This window comes from Hemitrygon akajei, chromosome 8 (assembly GCF_048418815.1).
Source record: "Hemitrygon akajei chromosome 8, sHemAka1.3, whole genome shotgun sequence".
NCBI lineage: Eukaryota > Metazoa > Chordata > Chondrichthyes > Myliobatiformes > Dasyatidae > Hemitrygon > Hemitrygon akajei.
Genome location: NC_133131.1, coordinates 40,704,620 through 40,722,261, shown reverse-complemented (window position 1 = coordinate 40,722,261; position 17,642 = coordinate 40,704,620). Strand labels below are relative to the sequence as shown.

The 17,642-nt window shown below is 39.2% G+C and overlaps 1 protein-coding gene across 1 annotated transcript in view; it reads right to left on the bottom strand.

The window, feature by feature from the left end:
* tmem132e (transmembrane protein 132E) overlaps nt 1-17,642 on the bottom strand; it is a 585,697-nt gene that overhangs the window by 305,614 nt on the left and 262,441 nt on the right. The window lies entirely within an intron of this gene.

The following is a 17,642-nucleotide window of genomic DNA, read 5'->3' as shown; positions in this document are numbered from 1 at the left end:
CATCATGAGGCACATCAAAACCCTGCTGCCCCCCTCAGTGGACCCCCTGCAGTTTGCGTACCATCCCAACCGTTCAACAGATAATGTCATTGCCATCACTCTCCACCTGGCCTTAACCAACCTGGACAAAAGAGACATGTACGTTCAAATGCTGTTCATAGACTTCAGTTCAGCATTCAACACAATCATCCCTCAGAAACTGATTGGAAAGTTGAAACTACTGGGCCTGAACACCTCACTCTGCAACTGGATACTAGACTTCCTGACTGGGAGACCTCAGTCAGTCCGGATCGGAGGCAGCGTCTCCAATACCATCACACTGAGCATAGGGGCCCCCCAGGACTGTGTGCTCAGTCCACTGCTGTTCACTCTGCTGACCCTTGACTGTGCTGCAACACACAGCTCGAACCACATCATCAAGTTCGCCGACACCACGACTGTGGTGGGTCTCATCAGCAAGAACAACAAGTCAGCTTACAGAGAGGAGGTGCAGCGGCTAACAGACTGGTGCAGAGCCAACAGCCTGTCTCTAAATGTGAACAAAACAAAAGAGATGGTTGTTGACTTCAGGAGGGCACGGAGCAACCACTCCCTGCTGAACATTGACAGCTCCGCGGTAGAGATCGTTAAGGGCACCAAATTTCTTGGTGTTCCCATGGGGAGAATCTCACCTGGTCCCTCAACACCAGCTCCATAGCAAAGAAAGCCCAGTAGCGTCTCTACTTTCTGCAAAGGCTGGGGGAAGTCAATCTCCCACCTCGCATCCTCTTCACATTCTACAGGGGTTGTATTGAGAGCATCCTGAGCAGCTGTAACATTGCCTGGTTCGGAAATTGCACCACCTTGGATTGCAAGACCCTGCAGCGGATAGTGAGGTCAGCTGAGATCATTGGGGTCTCTCCCGCTATTACAGACATTTACACTACACACTGCATCCGCAAAGCAAACAGCGTTATGAAGTACCCCACGCACCCCTCATACAAACTCTTCTCTCTCCTGCCATTTGGGAAAAGGCACCAAAGCATTCGGGCTCTCACAATCAGACTATGTAACAGTTTCTTCCCCCAAGCTATCAGACTCCTCAATACCCAGAGCCTGGACTGACACCAACTTACTGCCCTCTACTGTGCCTATTGTCTTGTTTATTATTTATTGTAATGCCTGCACTGTTTTGTGCACTGGGTAGGTCTGTAGTCTAGTTAGTTTTTTTCTGTGTTGTTTTTACGTAGTTCAGTGTAGTTTTTGTACTGTTTCATGTAGCACCATGGTCCTGAAAAATGTTGTCTCGTTTTTACTGTGTATTGTACCAACAGTTATGGACAAAATGACAATAAAAGTGACTTGACTTGACTTGATTAACATGAGCACTCAAAAGACATGTGGTTTTAACTGGTATCAGGAAGGAGTGAATTATTCAATAGAAGTGACAAGCTCATGAACTTCTTGCTCCTTAACTCAAAGCATTTTTACTGGCTTCAGTTGAACATGGAAAGAAAAAAACTGATTTACCACTTCAGAAGCTACTTTGATTTATAGACTATAGACTATCCGACAGTGCAATTGACCCTGGGACCAACAATATTACACAAACCAAAGGCAAAGTCACAAGAGGAAAAGGCTATTTTTGCAATGGCCAAGCACGGACAACAAACCTTACAAGAGAAGACTGATCTAAATACAAGCCTAGGACCATGTCTCAAAATTTGGTTACAACATTCTTAAACTACAAATAACCCTGCAAACTTAATGAACTCAACATTGGTTTATTATTGTCACATGTTTTAAGAAATCATAAAATTTTTCTGTTTTTTATGCCACCCAGACAGATCATGCCCATACCTAATCACACTGGTATTGTGTGGTGCGTGACCAAGTTAATAAGGCATCGGTTTAGTGATCTGAAGGTCGCTAGTTCGAGCCTTAGCTGAGGCAGTGTGGTGTGTTGTTGAGCAAGGCACTTAACAACACATTGCTCTGCAACGACAACAGTGCCATGTTATATGGGTCCTAATGCCCTTCCCTTGGACAACACCAGTGGTGTGGAAAGGGGAGATTTGCAGCTTGGGCAACTTCAGGTCTTCCATACAACCTTGCCCAGGCCTCATTCATCATCAAAAATCGATGGACAGCCGAAGAAGAAGAAGGTGGTATTAAAAAAAAACAGAATGCAGATATAGTGTTATAGTTACAGTGTAAGTGCAGTTCACATAGACATAAAAGAGTAAAAGAACAATGTTGAGATAGATTGGGAGATCAAGAGTTCATCTTTGAGTATATGAACAGTGGAATAGATGTCCTTCACTTAGGTGGTATGTGTTTTCAAGCTTTTGTATCTCCTGTCCAATGGGAGAGAGGAGAAGAAAGAACCAAAGGAGTGAGAGGGGGTCGTTTATTATGTTAGCTGCTTTCTAAAGACAGCAGAAAATGTGGACCAGAGGGGAACCTGGTTTGTGTGATGGACTGGGATGTGATCACAACTGCAGATTTATTTTCTGTCTTGGGCAGAAAAGTTGCTGTAGCAAGCTGTGATACATACATTTCAATAGGATACTTTATGTATGTACACTGTAAGACTCATTGGGTTCATGCTGAATTTCGTTAGACCTCTGAAGAAGTAGAGGCATTAGTGCACTTTCTTGGCCATAGAGTCCATATAGCTGAACCAAATCAAATCATAAGACCACAAGACCATGATACATAGGAGATGAATCAGGCCAAACTGACGTTGATATGAACTGCAACTTAAAAGTATTTATATTTCCACTTTCCTAGCACAATTTTAGACAACTCTGGAGAACATAGAAATTTACAGCACATTACAGGCCTTTCGGCCCACAGTGTTGTGCCAACCATATAGCCTACTCTAGAGACTGCCTAGAATTTCCCTAACACATAGCCCTCTATTTTTTTAAGCTCCATGTACCTATCTAAGAGGCTCTTAAAAGACCCTATTGTATCCGCTTGTATCACTGCCGCCAGCAGTGCATTCCACTCACCCCCCACTTTCTGTGTGAAAAACTTACCCCTGATACTCCTCGGTACCTATTTCCAAGCAGCTTAAATCTATTCCCCCTCGTGTTAGCCATTTCAGCCCTGGGAAAAAGCTTCTAGCTATCCAATCGATCAATGCCCCTCATCATCTTATACACCTCTATCCGGTCACCTCTCCTCCTCTGTTGCTCCAAGGAGAAAAGGCCAAGTACACTCAACCTATTCTCATAAGGTATGGCCTCCAATCCAGGCAACATCCTTGTAAATCAACTCAACACTCTCTCTAAAGTATTTACATTCTTCCTGTAGTGAGGTGACCAGAACTGAACACAGTACTCCAAGTCGGGTCTGACTAAGGTCTTATATAGCTGTAACATTACCTCACGGCTCTTGAACTCAATCCCACAGTTGATGGATGCCAATACACCATATGCCTTCTTAACAATACTGTCAACCTATGCAGCAGCTTTGCGTGTCCTATTGACACGGACCTCAAGATCCTCCACACTGCCATTTACATTATATTCTGTCTTCGAATTGGACCTACCAAAATGAACCACTTCACACTTATCTGGGTTGAAGTCAATCAGGATGAAGGGTTTCGGCCCGAAACATCGTCACTACCTCCTCCCATAGATGCTGTCTAGCCTGCTGAGTTCTGCCAGCATTTTGTGTTTTTATTTATTTCCAGCATCTGCAGATTCACTCGTGTTGACTTTGAGAGTTAGTTGATTTGTCTTCATTGCATTAAAAATGTTCAGGAAGACCAACTTTTCCCAATAACAATGATCTAGTTCAATATTCAAAACATTTAATAGATATCAAGTTCAAGCATGTCACAAGAAAACATATTGCCAAGAATTCCTTGTCATTACATCCATATCTCAACTCCTCAAATTTTAGTTGAAAAAATTTAACTTATTTTTACTTCAAGTGCATTACACTAAATGAGGGGTTCCCAACCTGGGGTCCACAGACCTCTCTGTTAATGGTAAGGCTCACTGGCATAAAAGAGGTTGGGAATCCCTGTAATAAATAGTTCCCTACAATACCTACAAACTAATAATCTCATGACTGCTAATACAGGCCACTAAAACAAAGACTTCTTGAGATTTTCCCCAGAATCAATACATGTACTTTTCTATTATATCTCTGAGCAAGTTTGATATGATTGAAAGATACTGGACAAATTAACATAGATATTAAAGTAAATGTTGAATTGCTGCTAAATCTGTATGTTTCTGTATCTTCATCATCCCTTTAAATTTGACCCATGATTCCAAATCTTGTAAAAGAAATTTCTAAGTTTCAATATATCAATATATCTTTGTTTAATGCTAATCTCTACTGTTGGAATTTCATTGTTGAAATGCATCTAGGTATTTATCAATTTGAATTATTATTATGCTCATAGCCTTAACATCACCTGTCAAACTGTATTCCCTTCCATAACTCACATAACTTTCTTTGGAAAATTTCTTATGCACGCCTGATTCCGAATCAATCACCCATATTCTGAACGTTAAATATAGTGCCTGTTCATCTAATGCTGGCCAGTAGCATAATGGCATCCACACCAGCCTTTAAGGTGAGTGAACCTGGGTTCAAATACAGTCAGATCCTTGCAAGTTTTCCATCCTTCCTGGGTTGAGCATTGAGCTAGCAACTCAGCTTCATAAAAAAAAGAGAAATAGTAAAGAAATGGCAAGGTTGCCACCTGATGCGTTACAAGGCACAGCAGAGAGTACAATGCTCATCTAAACCTATGTCAATAAAGTTTGGAACTGCAGGCATTTCAGCGCTAATTGAGATATTACAATCTCTATAGGTGCTAATGGATAATTAACTCTCTTAATAATCTTATACACAATCATATATGTAGCTGTAAATCCTTCTTAAATATCACTGATATTGAACTGACCCATGCAGTTGGAATTGTTACCAGAATAATTTGTAGTCTGACCACAAATCTAAGGTTCATTCCCTTAAAACGACTGACAACTAATAATGTACATTTTCTTTTAATTTTCTTATTTTTGAGGATCAGAGCATCACTGAAAAAGCCAGCTTTTATTATCTGTCTTTGAGATGAAGCTGACAACCCCTAGGAATGACCAAATCTCAATAATATTTCTGTCTTTTCTGGTTTTGATGGTGACCTCAAAATTCTCTATACCTAGCTACAACCTATTTTTATCCACTCACGCAGAGAAGAAAAGTACTTCCTTTTGAAAAGAGTTTGAACATTAAATCAAAACCCAAAACACTGTCCAAAGGTTTTGCTCCTGGTGGCAATTAAAATGTCAATCTGATTGCATATAGAATGCAGCATTTTATCCACAGTTACCTAGAATGTTTCACCTCATTTGATAGCTTTGTATATGTATATATCCCTTTGCAGGTACTATTTGTCAAGCAGTCCTGGCTTTCATTACCTACCGTAGATTCCGGATTATAAGCCGCTACTTTTTTCCCACATTTTGAACAGCTTTGAACTCTGCGGCCTTTAATCCAGAGCGGTTAATACATGGTTTTTTTTCATGCCGCCTCGTAAACATTTTGCCTCGCAACAGTAGACCAATAAAATTGATGAGTAGTTCACAGAGGTCCAATGAAATTGTACGATAAATCAAGCGCACTTTCACAATTAAATTATTGTAAATCAGTCATTTGTACTCACCCTCATCAACATGGAAAACACTCGAAGAAAAGCATTGTGCTGCCTTTATGGCAGTTACTTAGTTTATAATATTTTCGCTTAGTAATTCATTTGTTAGTTAAAGTTAGAAGTGTTTTAACTATATTTGTTTTCTGTACTACATCCCGGGATGCTATGACGTCACACCCGGTTTCGCCGCGTCTTGTGGGATACCGGTTTGCGATATACGGGAAGGTGGGGGCATTACGCGAGCACATCAGACCCGATTAGACCCGATCGCGTTATGCGAGCTCATCAGACCCGAGCGAAAACGCTGCTTTTAAGTTAAAGGCGATCAATAACTTTTCCTGGTAGGCTGCAGTATATATATTTTTACCAGTCGCTAGGAGATATTGGAATGTTGTTCGTGCTGTTCAGTAAAAAAGTATATGCAACGTAATTTGTGTTACCGATACGTATGTATATTTAAAAGTAGCCGTATTACAGGCACGGTTCGAAAAAAAGCATTTGCAATATATATTTGTTTGTTACCATATGGATTTAATTAAAAGTTAAAAAATCCTCACGTGTAATATCTTTCTGTGTAAATATCTCATATTACAACGTGGGACACCTGCGGCCGAAAATCTGGTGCGGCCTAAAATCCGGTGCGGCCTTTACAATTAAAAAATTGATTTTATTTCTAAAATTAGAGCCAGCGGCTTTTAATCAGGTGCGCTCTGTAGTCCGGAATCTACGGTACATTAAGATGAGCATACTGTAGGTATAAAACAAGTCTAATTTAGCAATTAGACTAATTTCTGCTGCTAATTTAACATACAAATCTTGAGAAATGGGCTGAGGGTATTATCAAATCATTATCTCTGCATAACCACCATAAGAAATACCTAACTACTCAAATGTCTTGCCAATATCCTTTACTACCCATTTAGAATTTATGGTGTTGGTTTCAGTTTACAATAGATTGGTGGCGGTGCTTAGGATGCCTAAATATTAATTCTTGAACACACCTTCCTTGTTTCAAGCTTCATGTCTAAATAATCATAATATATTTATTCTCAAGGATCAGTGCCTCAAAAAGGTGTCGAGGACAGCCATCACACAAGCTATGTCCTCTTCTCATTGCAACCATCAGAGAGAATGGCACACACTCAACAATTCAGGAAGAGCCTCTTCCTCTCTGCTATTAGATTTCTGAATAGACATCGAACCCACGAAGACTACCTCACTTTTTAAAAATTTCTAGTTTTGCACTACTTATTTAAGATTTTATAGATATATATCTATCTCATGAGAGATAAAGAGCAGGATCTATTAAGGAAGGGAATTCCTGAGCTGAGTTTTGCAAACTGAAACCATAGGTACAGAGGCATGCAAAAGTTTAGGCACCCCGGTCAAAATTTCTGTTACTATGAATAGTTAAGTGAGTAGAAGATGAACAGATCTCCAAAAGTCAAAAAGTTAAAGATGCAACATTCTTTTCAACATTTTAAGCAAGATTAGTGTATTATTTTTGCTTTGTACAATTTTAGAGTGAAAAAAAGGAAAGGAGCACCATGCAAAAGTTGGGGCACCCCAAGAGATTTGAGCTCTCAGATAACTTTTACCAAGGTCTCAGACCTTAATTACCTTGTTAGGGCTTTGGCTTGTCACATTCATCATTAGGAAAGGCCAGGTGATGCAAATTTCAAAGCATTATAAATACCCTGACTCCTCAAACCTTGTCCCAACAATCAGCAGCCATGGGTTCCTCTAAGCAGCTGCCTAGCACTCTGAAAATTAAAATAAATGATGCCCACAAAGCAGGAGAAAGCTAAAAGAAGATAGCAAAGGGTTTTCAGGTAGCCATTTCCTCAGTTTGTAATGTAATTAAGAAATGGCAGTTAACAGGAACGGTGGAGGTCAAGTTGAAATCTGGAAGACCAAGAAAACTTCCTGGGAGAACTGCTTGTAGGGTTGCTAGAAAGGCGAATCAAAACCCCTGTCTGAGTGCAAAAGACCTTTAGGAAGATTTAGCAGACTCTGGAGTGGTGGTACTGTGTAGCAACACCTGCACAAATATGACCTTCATGGAAGAGTCATCAGAAGGAAACCTTTCCTGCATCCTCATCACAAAATTCAGCATCAGAAGTTTGCAAAGAAAACATCTAAACAAGCATGATGTATTTTGGAAACAAGTCCTGTGGACTGATGAAGTTAAAATAGAACTTTTTGGCCGCAATGAGCAAAGGTATGTTTGGAAAAAAAAGGGTGCAGAATTTCATGAAAAGAACCCCTCTCCAACTGTTAAACATGGAGGTGGATCGATCATGCTTTGGGCTTGTGTTGCAGCCAGTGGCACGGGGAACATTTCACTGGTAGAGGGAAGAATGAATTCAATTAAATACCAGCAAATTCTCACTGTCTGGAAAAAAGCTGAAGATGAAAAGAGGATGGCTTCTACAACAGGATAATGATCCTAAACACACCTCAAAATCCACAATGGACTACCTCAAGAGGCACAAGCTGAAGGTTTTGCCATGGCCTCACAGTCCCCCAACATAAACATCATCAAAGATCTGTGGATAGACCGCAAAAGAGCAGTGCATGCAAGATGGCCCAAGAATCTCATAGAATTAGAAGCCTTTTGCAAGGAAGAATGGGCAAAAATACCCCAAACAAGAATTGAATGACTCTTAGTTGGCTACAGAAAGTGTTTACAAGCTGTGATACTTGCCAAAGGGGGTGTTACTAAGTACTAATTCCATCAGTCCTATTCTCCCTATCTTTAGTTCCCTGTATCCCTGAGGATGATTATTTTGCTTTCACGTGAGGATCAAATACCTTGTGATTATTTCACCACTCCTACACAAAGGTTACCTCTCTCTACAGATACAGCCTGATCTGATTACGATACCCAGCATTTTCTGGATTTGTTTTAGATTTCCAGCAGATGTGTTTAGTTTCATTTTCATGGACAAGTATCAATAACTGGAGGAATGGGAATAAGATGCATTTCAGGTTTCTCCATTGTGATTGAATAAGAAAACTCTTATTTACCATTTCCCAGGTACAAAATAAACCAATCAAAATGATAAAATGTTAAAACTAGAAGTGCTTAATATAAATGCATGGAATAATTCTAAAACAAAAACTTGGACAGATTGATTGTACAAATGGAGATTAATGGGTCTGACTTTAAAGGCATTATAGATGCATGGTTGGATGGTGTCCAAGATTGAGAACTAAATGTTTCAAGGTATTTGAGTTTCAGAATAACAGACAAGACTGATTGTGCTGATGGCTTGACGGCAGAGGGAAGGTTAGATTTAATAATGAAGGATAACACAAAGACAGATGAAAAATTATCTTAGCTACAAAAGAAATTGCATTAGTTAGATGAGATATAAAAGATCAAAATTATATAGAAACTCTAGAGACTGATAGCAATAGAAATCAAGAAATCTGCACACAACAAAGCCAATGCAATAATCATGTAGGATTATGATCTTTAAATAGAATGATCAATTACTATGGGTAAGAGTAAGAAGAGTTTAAAGAACATGTTCAAGGTGATTATTTAGATCAAAAATATAAAATCACCAAAATAAAACCTGGTAAGGTACTGGTTAATTAGACTAGATTGATTAGTAACCCCAGAGTAAAATATCATCTTGAGTTACTTTAATCCAGAGTAATGTAAAATCTGAAGCCTGTCTTAAATTTATGTAAATCTAATCACATTGGAAAATAGTTGCAACTTTGTTAAAGAATGGTGGCAAAATGACAGATATACCAATAAAACTCATTACTCTTAAATTGCTGAACAATTAAAACATGTCCTTATTCAATTACTATTTTTATTATAAGAACATAAGAAACAGAAGCTTAAGTATAGATGTGGCCTGTTGAAGCAATGCAAGTTCAGAGGAATGGAGTAGGATATCCAACAGTGGATTCATGGGTGCAGTAGCAGAAGATAGCAATGTAAGCCGGAGTTAGATATAGGTCCAAAGGAAGAAGTCATAACTTCCTAAACTGCAGGGAAGGGACATGTAAATTCCACAGCAACATACTATGCCATGTGCTGACTACAAAATATATTGCATAAAACATTAATTTTTTGAAAACCATGATGCAATTTTATCTTATTTGTGTACACAAGTTATGTGTTATATATTTAACAAATTAATTTGAGATTATGTTATCTAGGCATATTATCAGCAATTAATTGATACCCTATATAATTCATAATAAATAGATAACCCAAATAAGAAACAAAAGAAACCCCACAGGAAAACAGATCCACTGTGGCACACTAAACAACCTGAGGGTACGATTAAATGGACTTTAGCCAAAAGGGTACCAAAAGGATTGAGAGAAATTTAGAACAAGCAAAGAATTAACCTGAAGCATTCATTTTTCATCTCACATTATTTGTCCTTCCATTCTCATTTTATTCTTCCTGACTTTGGTCTCCCAAAATCCTTAATGCAAGGTCAATGATTAAATTATTCCCCAAACAGGCACATTACTACAAAATGGTTTCCAGTCATTGACCTAAATTATACCATCAGCACCTCCCAAATCTGCAAACTGTACAGCAAGAGGCAAAAGCAAAAGATGCATCGGAACATTACCACCTGTAAATTCCCTATGTTATATTCCTGATTTGGAAATGTTTCATTATTCTTTTCCCAACATCATAATGTTCGAATATATACATGTAATGTATGTGTATAACTTCCAATAATGTGAATGCTAAGACTGTTCTTTCCTTTAAGCTGAATATATATTTTTCTGAATTCTATTCCACATTATACTAAGCATTTCTATTACTGTTTTAAATTATTATTTGATAATATTGCTGCCTATTCACTGCCAAGATTTATTCTCAAAAATCAGGTTTTGCCCTATCTGGTTTTCATCATATATATGCCCTTTTCTATTATCTTAAGGCAAATAACACTATGGTTTATATGGCATAAACTTTACTTCCACTTTCATTTCTCTGATCTGCTCTGATTCTTTCCAAACATAAAAACCTTCCTCAATGGGCATTTTAAATTAAAAAGATAAAGTGTTGGAAATATTTATTAGGTCAGGAAATATCTACAGAGAGAGAAGTAGAGATAATGTTTCAGGTTGAGGAACCTTCATCACAACCAGGAAATCAAATATGTTTTGCAATGCAGGGAAGGGGCAGGAGTATAGAAAGGGAATGTCTGAGAGTGGAAACCAAGTGAGGCACTGGCTGAGAGTTTGACAAAGTTGTGTTATTCAGAGCTGAACTCTCTGAAGGTCATGTGAGAATAAAGATGGATGAGGGCAGAGAGAATACAAAACAATGCTGGAACAGTGAGACACAAACCACTGCAGTTGGAAATTAAAGTGAATGCTCAGAATATCCAACAAATCAGACAGCATTAATGGTGAGAACAAAACTGAGTTAATGTTACTTTAGAACTGGGTAATTGTTATAAAACATGGAAAGGCTTATTATTGAAAACTCTTGAACTCAGTGTTCAGTCTTGGAGCTGTAATGTGCTTAACTGGAAGATGGAACAGTGTAACGCTAGAGGAAGAGTTAACAGAGAACTAAAGCAACAAGCAATTTAATCTGTGAACTGATACATTCTGTAAAACTGTCAACCAATCTTTAGCAACACACACAAAATGCTGGAGGAACTAAAGTGCAGTCAATATTTCAGGACGACACCCTTCGGCAGCATCTCTTTTCCATAGATGCTGCCTGGACTGCTGAGTTCCTTCAGCATTTTGTGTGTGTATTGCTTGGATTTCCAGCATCTGCAGATTTTCTCTGGTTTGCAATCAATCTTTATTTGGTTTCTTCAATTTCTTCAACATAGAGAGTATGTTGTGAAAACTAAGAACAACACACTAGCACAGCAGCTAGCACTCTCTCCCATCGACTCAGACAACCAAATTTTTCCTGATCGTAGGACCTATCTGTACAACGTTTGTATATTCTCCTTGTGGTTTCCATGCATCTCCAGTTCCCTTTCACATTCCAAAGACAATATCCTTTCTTATAGGTTAATGGTGAAAGAGTCAAAGAAGAGTTGATGGGCATGTGAAAAGGGAAAAATGCAGGTCTATGAGGAAATGAGGAAAGGTGGAATGAGATTATGAAAGCTGGCATGGATCTGTTCAATACTGTATGAAGTAAATTAGAATTCAGTGCACTAACGGAGGAAGTACAAAGGAATAGTAAGTGTAGATATTTTAACAATGTTTATGAGACACTTAGATAGGCAGAAGAACAGGGAGGGAATGGATGGATGCAGACAAATGGGATCAGTTACATTTGCATCAGGATCAGTGTTGACACTGAGGGCTAAAGCCCTTGTTCCTGTGGACTATTCTTTGTTCAATGACTGACTGCTTCATCTAGGATAAAGGGAAAAAGATAAAACAACAGTTGTTCCATCTCCAGCAGTTTCACAGGATGTTTCACTTTGAGAGGAAAGTGGCTGTCGATGGAATAGGTGAACAACTGAGTAATGGAAGGAAATGGTCCTTCACAAGGGGAAGGGAATATGTGTCAGGAAATGGCATCATATTGAAGGTGATGGAAGCCATGATGAATGATCCACTGAAAATGGAAATTGGGATTAAGGATGAGAACAAAGGAGATTGTCATCCTTGCAGTGGATAGTAGGAGAAGGATGAGATAAAGGGGAAGTGGAATAGATGAAGTTGAGAGCTCTGTCAAATACAGTGAAGAGGAAACAACAACTAAGAGACAAAGAAGATATTTTGGAGTTCTGAGGTGGAAAGCACTGTCATTAAAAGGAATATGATGGCATTGGGGAGAACTGGAAGAGGTATAGTCATGTGAATTTGCCATTTACCCATTCTTTGAGATGAAGGACAGTTCCATTTATCCCAAGAAGACAGAGGCAAAACATGCACATTTGCAGGGTTCCATAAGCACATATCTGATTTGGAGGAACTGAGAAAATTTAAATAGGATGCTTAGTGTTTCAATGGATTCAGCTGTGAAAAAGGATGGTGGTGGAGGGAGACTAGTTAGGTTTCTGTTCAAGGAAGAATTAACTGAAGGGCCTGAAGCTATCCTGGTGTAAAATGGGAGAGACTAGAAATCCATGGTGAAACTGAGCCAAACAGAGCCAGAAAACTGGAAACTCATACTGTATTGCAGGGTACAGAGATTTTGCAGATGTAAAAGGAAAAATAATAGCACAGAAACAGGCCCTTTGTCCCCTCCAGTCGGTGCTAAACTATTAATTCCGCCAAGTTGCCTGGTTCCATTTGCCTGTACCTCCCTTCCATGTATCTATATCTAATTTTTTCTTAAATGTTGAAATCAAACCTATGTCCATCACTTCCATTGGCAGCTCATTCCACTCTCACCAAACTCTGACTGAAAAATTTCTCCCTCCTGTTTCCCTTAACAACTCGGCCTTTTCTCCTTGGAGCAACAGAGGATGAGAGGTGACCTGACAGAGATGTATAAGATGATGAGAGGCATTGATTGTGTGGATAGTTAGAAGCTTTTTCCCAGGGCTGAAATGGTTGCCACAAGAGGACACAGGTTTAAGGTGCTGGGGAGTAAGTACAGAGGAGATGTCAAGGCTAAGTTTTTTAATCAGAGAGTGGTGAGTGCGTGGAATAGGCTGACAGCAACGGTGGTGGAGGTGGATATGATAGGGTCTTTTAAGAGACTTTTGGATAGTTACATGGAGTTTAGAAAAATAGAGGGCTATGGGTATGTCTAGTCATTTCTAAGCTAGGAAAATGTTCAGCACAACTTTGTGGGCCGAAGGTTTTCTATGTTTCTATAAAGTCCTAACCTATTCAACCTTTTCCTATAACTCAAGTCCTCAAGTAATGGCAATATCCTTGTTAAGTTTCTCTGCGTTCCTTTAATCTTATTGATATCTTTCCCGTAGGTAGGTGAAAAGAACTGGACAAAATACTCCAAATTAAGCCTCACCAACATCTTATACAACTTCAACATGACATCCCAACTCCTGTACTCAATACTGATTTATGAAGGCCAATAAGCCGAAAGCTCTCTTTATGACCCTACCTGTAACGCCACTTTCAAGGAATTATGGATCTGTATTCCCAGATCTCTCTGTTCTACCACACTCTTCAGTTCCTACCGCTCATAATGTAAGACCTACTCTGGTTAGTCCTCCTAAAGTGCAACTCCTCACATTTGTCTGCATTGCATTCCATCTGCCATTTTTCCAGCTTGTCCAGATACCCCAGCAAGCTTTCATAGCCTACCTTGTTGTCCCCAATCCCCAATCTTGGTGTCATCTGCAGATCTGATGATCCAGTTTACCACATTATCATCCAGATCATTTATATAGATAACAGAAACAATGGATCCAACACGAATCCCTGCAGTGCACCACTAGTCACAGTCCTCCAGTCAGACAGAGAATCATCTACTGCTCTCTGGCTTCTTCCACAAAGCTGAAGTCTAATCAAATTTACTACCTCATCCTGAATACTAAGCAAATGAACCTTCATGACCAGCCTTCCATGCAGAATCTTGTGAAAGGCCTTGCTAAAGTCTACGTGGACAATATCCATACCTTGCCATCATCGATTTTCATGTGAACTTCCTCAAAAAACTCTATAAGATTGGTTAGATACAACCTACCACACACAAATCCATGTTAACTATCCCTTATCATTTCCTGTCTGTCTAAATACTTATATATCTGGTCCCTTAGAATATATTCCAACAACTTAACCACACCTGATATCTGTCTCACCAGCCTATAATTTTCTGGCTTACTTTAGACAACATAACAACATTAACATTCACTTCTCCTGCACCTCATCCATTGCTAAGGACATTTTAAATATCTCTGCTAGGGCCCATTAAATTTCTGCACTAGTCTTCCACAAGGTCCAAAAGAACAACTTGTCAGGCACTGGGGATTTATCCGCCCTAATTTGCCTCAAGATAGCAAACATCTCCTCCTCTGTAACCTCCATATGATCTATGACTTCACTACTGCATTGCTTCACTTCTACAGACTTTATGTCCATCTCCTGAGTAAACATAGGTGCAAAAAATCAATTTACTATCTCCTACGTCTCCTTCAACTCCAAGCATAGATGTCATCAGGAGGCCCAATTTTGTCACTTCCTATCGTTTTACTATTAATGTATCTCTCGAAGCCTTCTCTTGCACCTTGTCTGCTAGAGCAACCCCATGCCTTCTTTAAGCCCTCCTGATTTCCTTCTTATGCATTTTCTTTTTCTTGCATTTCTTGCATTACTGCTCAAGCATTTCATGTGCTCCTTGCTGACTATACCTGCTGTACACCTCTTCTTCTTAACCAGAACCTCAATATCTCTTGAAAACCAAGGATTGCTAAACCTGTCATCCTTGCCTTTTATTATGAAAAAAACACACAGGCTTTGTACTCTCAAAATTCCACTTTTAAAGGCCTCCCACTTACCAAGCACAGCTTTTCCAGAAAGTCACCTGTCCCCATCCACACTTGCCAGATCGTTTCTAATATCATCAAAATTGGGCTTTCTCCAACTTAGAACCTCAATCCCAGGACCAGACCTATCTTTTTCCATAACTACCTTGAAATTAATGGCATTATGATTACAAGATGCAAACTGTTCCCCTGCACAAATTTCTGACACCTGCCCTGTCTCATTCTCTAATAGGAGATCTAATACCACACTCTCTCTAGTTCAGGGGTTCCCAACTTTTTTTGTGCCATGGACCAATACCATTAAGCAAGGAGTCTGTGGATCCTAGGATGAGAACTCCTCCTCTTGTTTGAACCTCTAAGTATTGATTAAGCAAACGTTCCTGAACACATTTGACAAACTCTATTCCATCCAGCCCTTTTACAGTGTGGAAGTCCCAGTCAATACGTGGAAAGTTACAATCATCTACCATCACAACATTATGTTTCTTACAACAATCTGTGATCCCTCTACAAATTTGATCCTATAAATCACACTGACTATTGGGTGGCCCATAATATAATCTCATTAACATGGTCATCCTTTTCTTATTCGTCAGTTCTATCCGAATAACCTTAGTAGGCAGGCTGTCCAGTCTGCTTATCTGAGCACTCTCACATTTTCCCTGACTAGAAATGCCAGCCCACCCCAAATCCCCTCCCTCTCTATCACATCTAAAACAACAGAATCTTGGCACATTGAGCTGCCAGTCCTGCCCCTCCTGCAACCAAGTCCTACAATCTCATAATTCCATGTGCTGATCCATGCACTAAGCTCATCTGCCTTTCCTAAAATACTTCTTGCTTTTAAGTACACACAACTCAGAAGATTAATCCCATAATGCTCAGCCTTTCGATTACTGACTTTGTATGTAAGCTTAATATTATATTTCCCCTCAACTACTCCACTATCTGCTTTGGCGATCCAGCTCCATCCACCTGGAACTCTGGTTTAAACACCTTCGTGTAGCACCAGCAAACCTTCCCACAAGGACAGTACTTCCCCTCCAGTTCAGATGCAATCCCATCTACAGATCCCATGTACCCTGGAGGAGAGACCAATGATCCAAAAATTTGAAGCCTTGCCTCTTGTACCATCTCCTTAGTCATGTGTTAAAATTTATTACCTTCCTATTTCTGGCCTCTCCAGCAGATGTCACAGGTAGGAATCCTAAGATCATTACCCTGGAAGTCCTAAACTTTTAGAATCCAATTCCCTGAACTCACTTTGCAGGACCTGTCACCCTTCCTACCCATGTCTTTGGTACTGATGTGAACAACAATATGAGCTTTCCTGAGCTTGTGTATTACTATGGGGCATGAGTCCATTTTACACAATACACATACACAAGCTCAACTGTCAATGAAAAATGCCCAGCTGACTACATAGAGTGGAATTATATAATCTGGAAACGGACATAACCTCATTCTAAATATGGAACCCATTTTTGATCTTTGAAGTGGCTCTTTTAGTCTTCAAAGAAGTAGGATGAGGGGTTATCTAAAGTCAATTAAATTATTACTTTTTGATAGATTAAACAGTATGATTTAAGTTAGAAAACAACATTACTAAGGGAGTATCAACCTAAGCTGTTTACCAGAAACTTAATAAGAAAGTTATAAGTAACTGGTCTAACCTGACAGAGTTGAAAATTGAAAGCTGCGCCTGTCTAAAGTTCTTATATTCTTATAAGAGAATATATTTATTTATGTACATCTGAACATACAGTGAAATGTGTCATTTGCTTCAAAGGCGAACAGTCTGAATATGTGCTGCAAACGTCACCAGCACCAACATAGCATGCCCACAATTTACTAACCCTAACCTGGACACTTTGGAATATGGGAGGAATCCCATGCAGTCATGAAGAGAATGAGAGAATGTACAAATTCCTCACAGACAGCAACAGGAATTGAAACCCTATCTCTGACTGCTGGGTTGTAATAGCAATATACTAACTGTTACGTTACTTTACTTGATACAAAGAGTACAGGTGGTTTTAAGTGGTTGGGTAAAGGAAATAGAGGGATATAATGAGGAAGATTTGGAGGATGCTGGAGGGAAGGTTAAGTACAGCAATGCCTTTGTGGCTGAACTGGTCTTATTCTATGCTTTCATATCTATGTAGGTCTGTATAATCAGAAGTAATTCCATTTGTTTGCATCCTACTGTCATAAAAAATCTTTTGACTACGGTATCACTTGATGTCATACTGTACATTCATAACTATTTTTATTTGTTCTGATACTCAATTAATTTTGCAATCAATAAATTCCATGCCAGCATGCAGAGAGGGCAATAACAGGAACAAATATATCACAGTGCAAGCTAAACTGGTTTTGTTGATAAATTTAAATACCATTTCTCTTATAATAGAGTATACAAATAAGTGGCTGAGATATAATCCAGTAAATGAATCACTGATGTTGAAAAATTGCATTAAGTATCGGGAGAACCTGGTGAATTTATTCCTGCCATGTACATAACCATTCTGCTGTTTTTAAAAGCTGCAGCT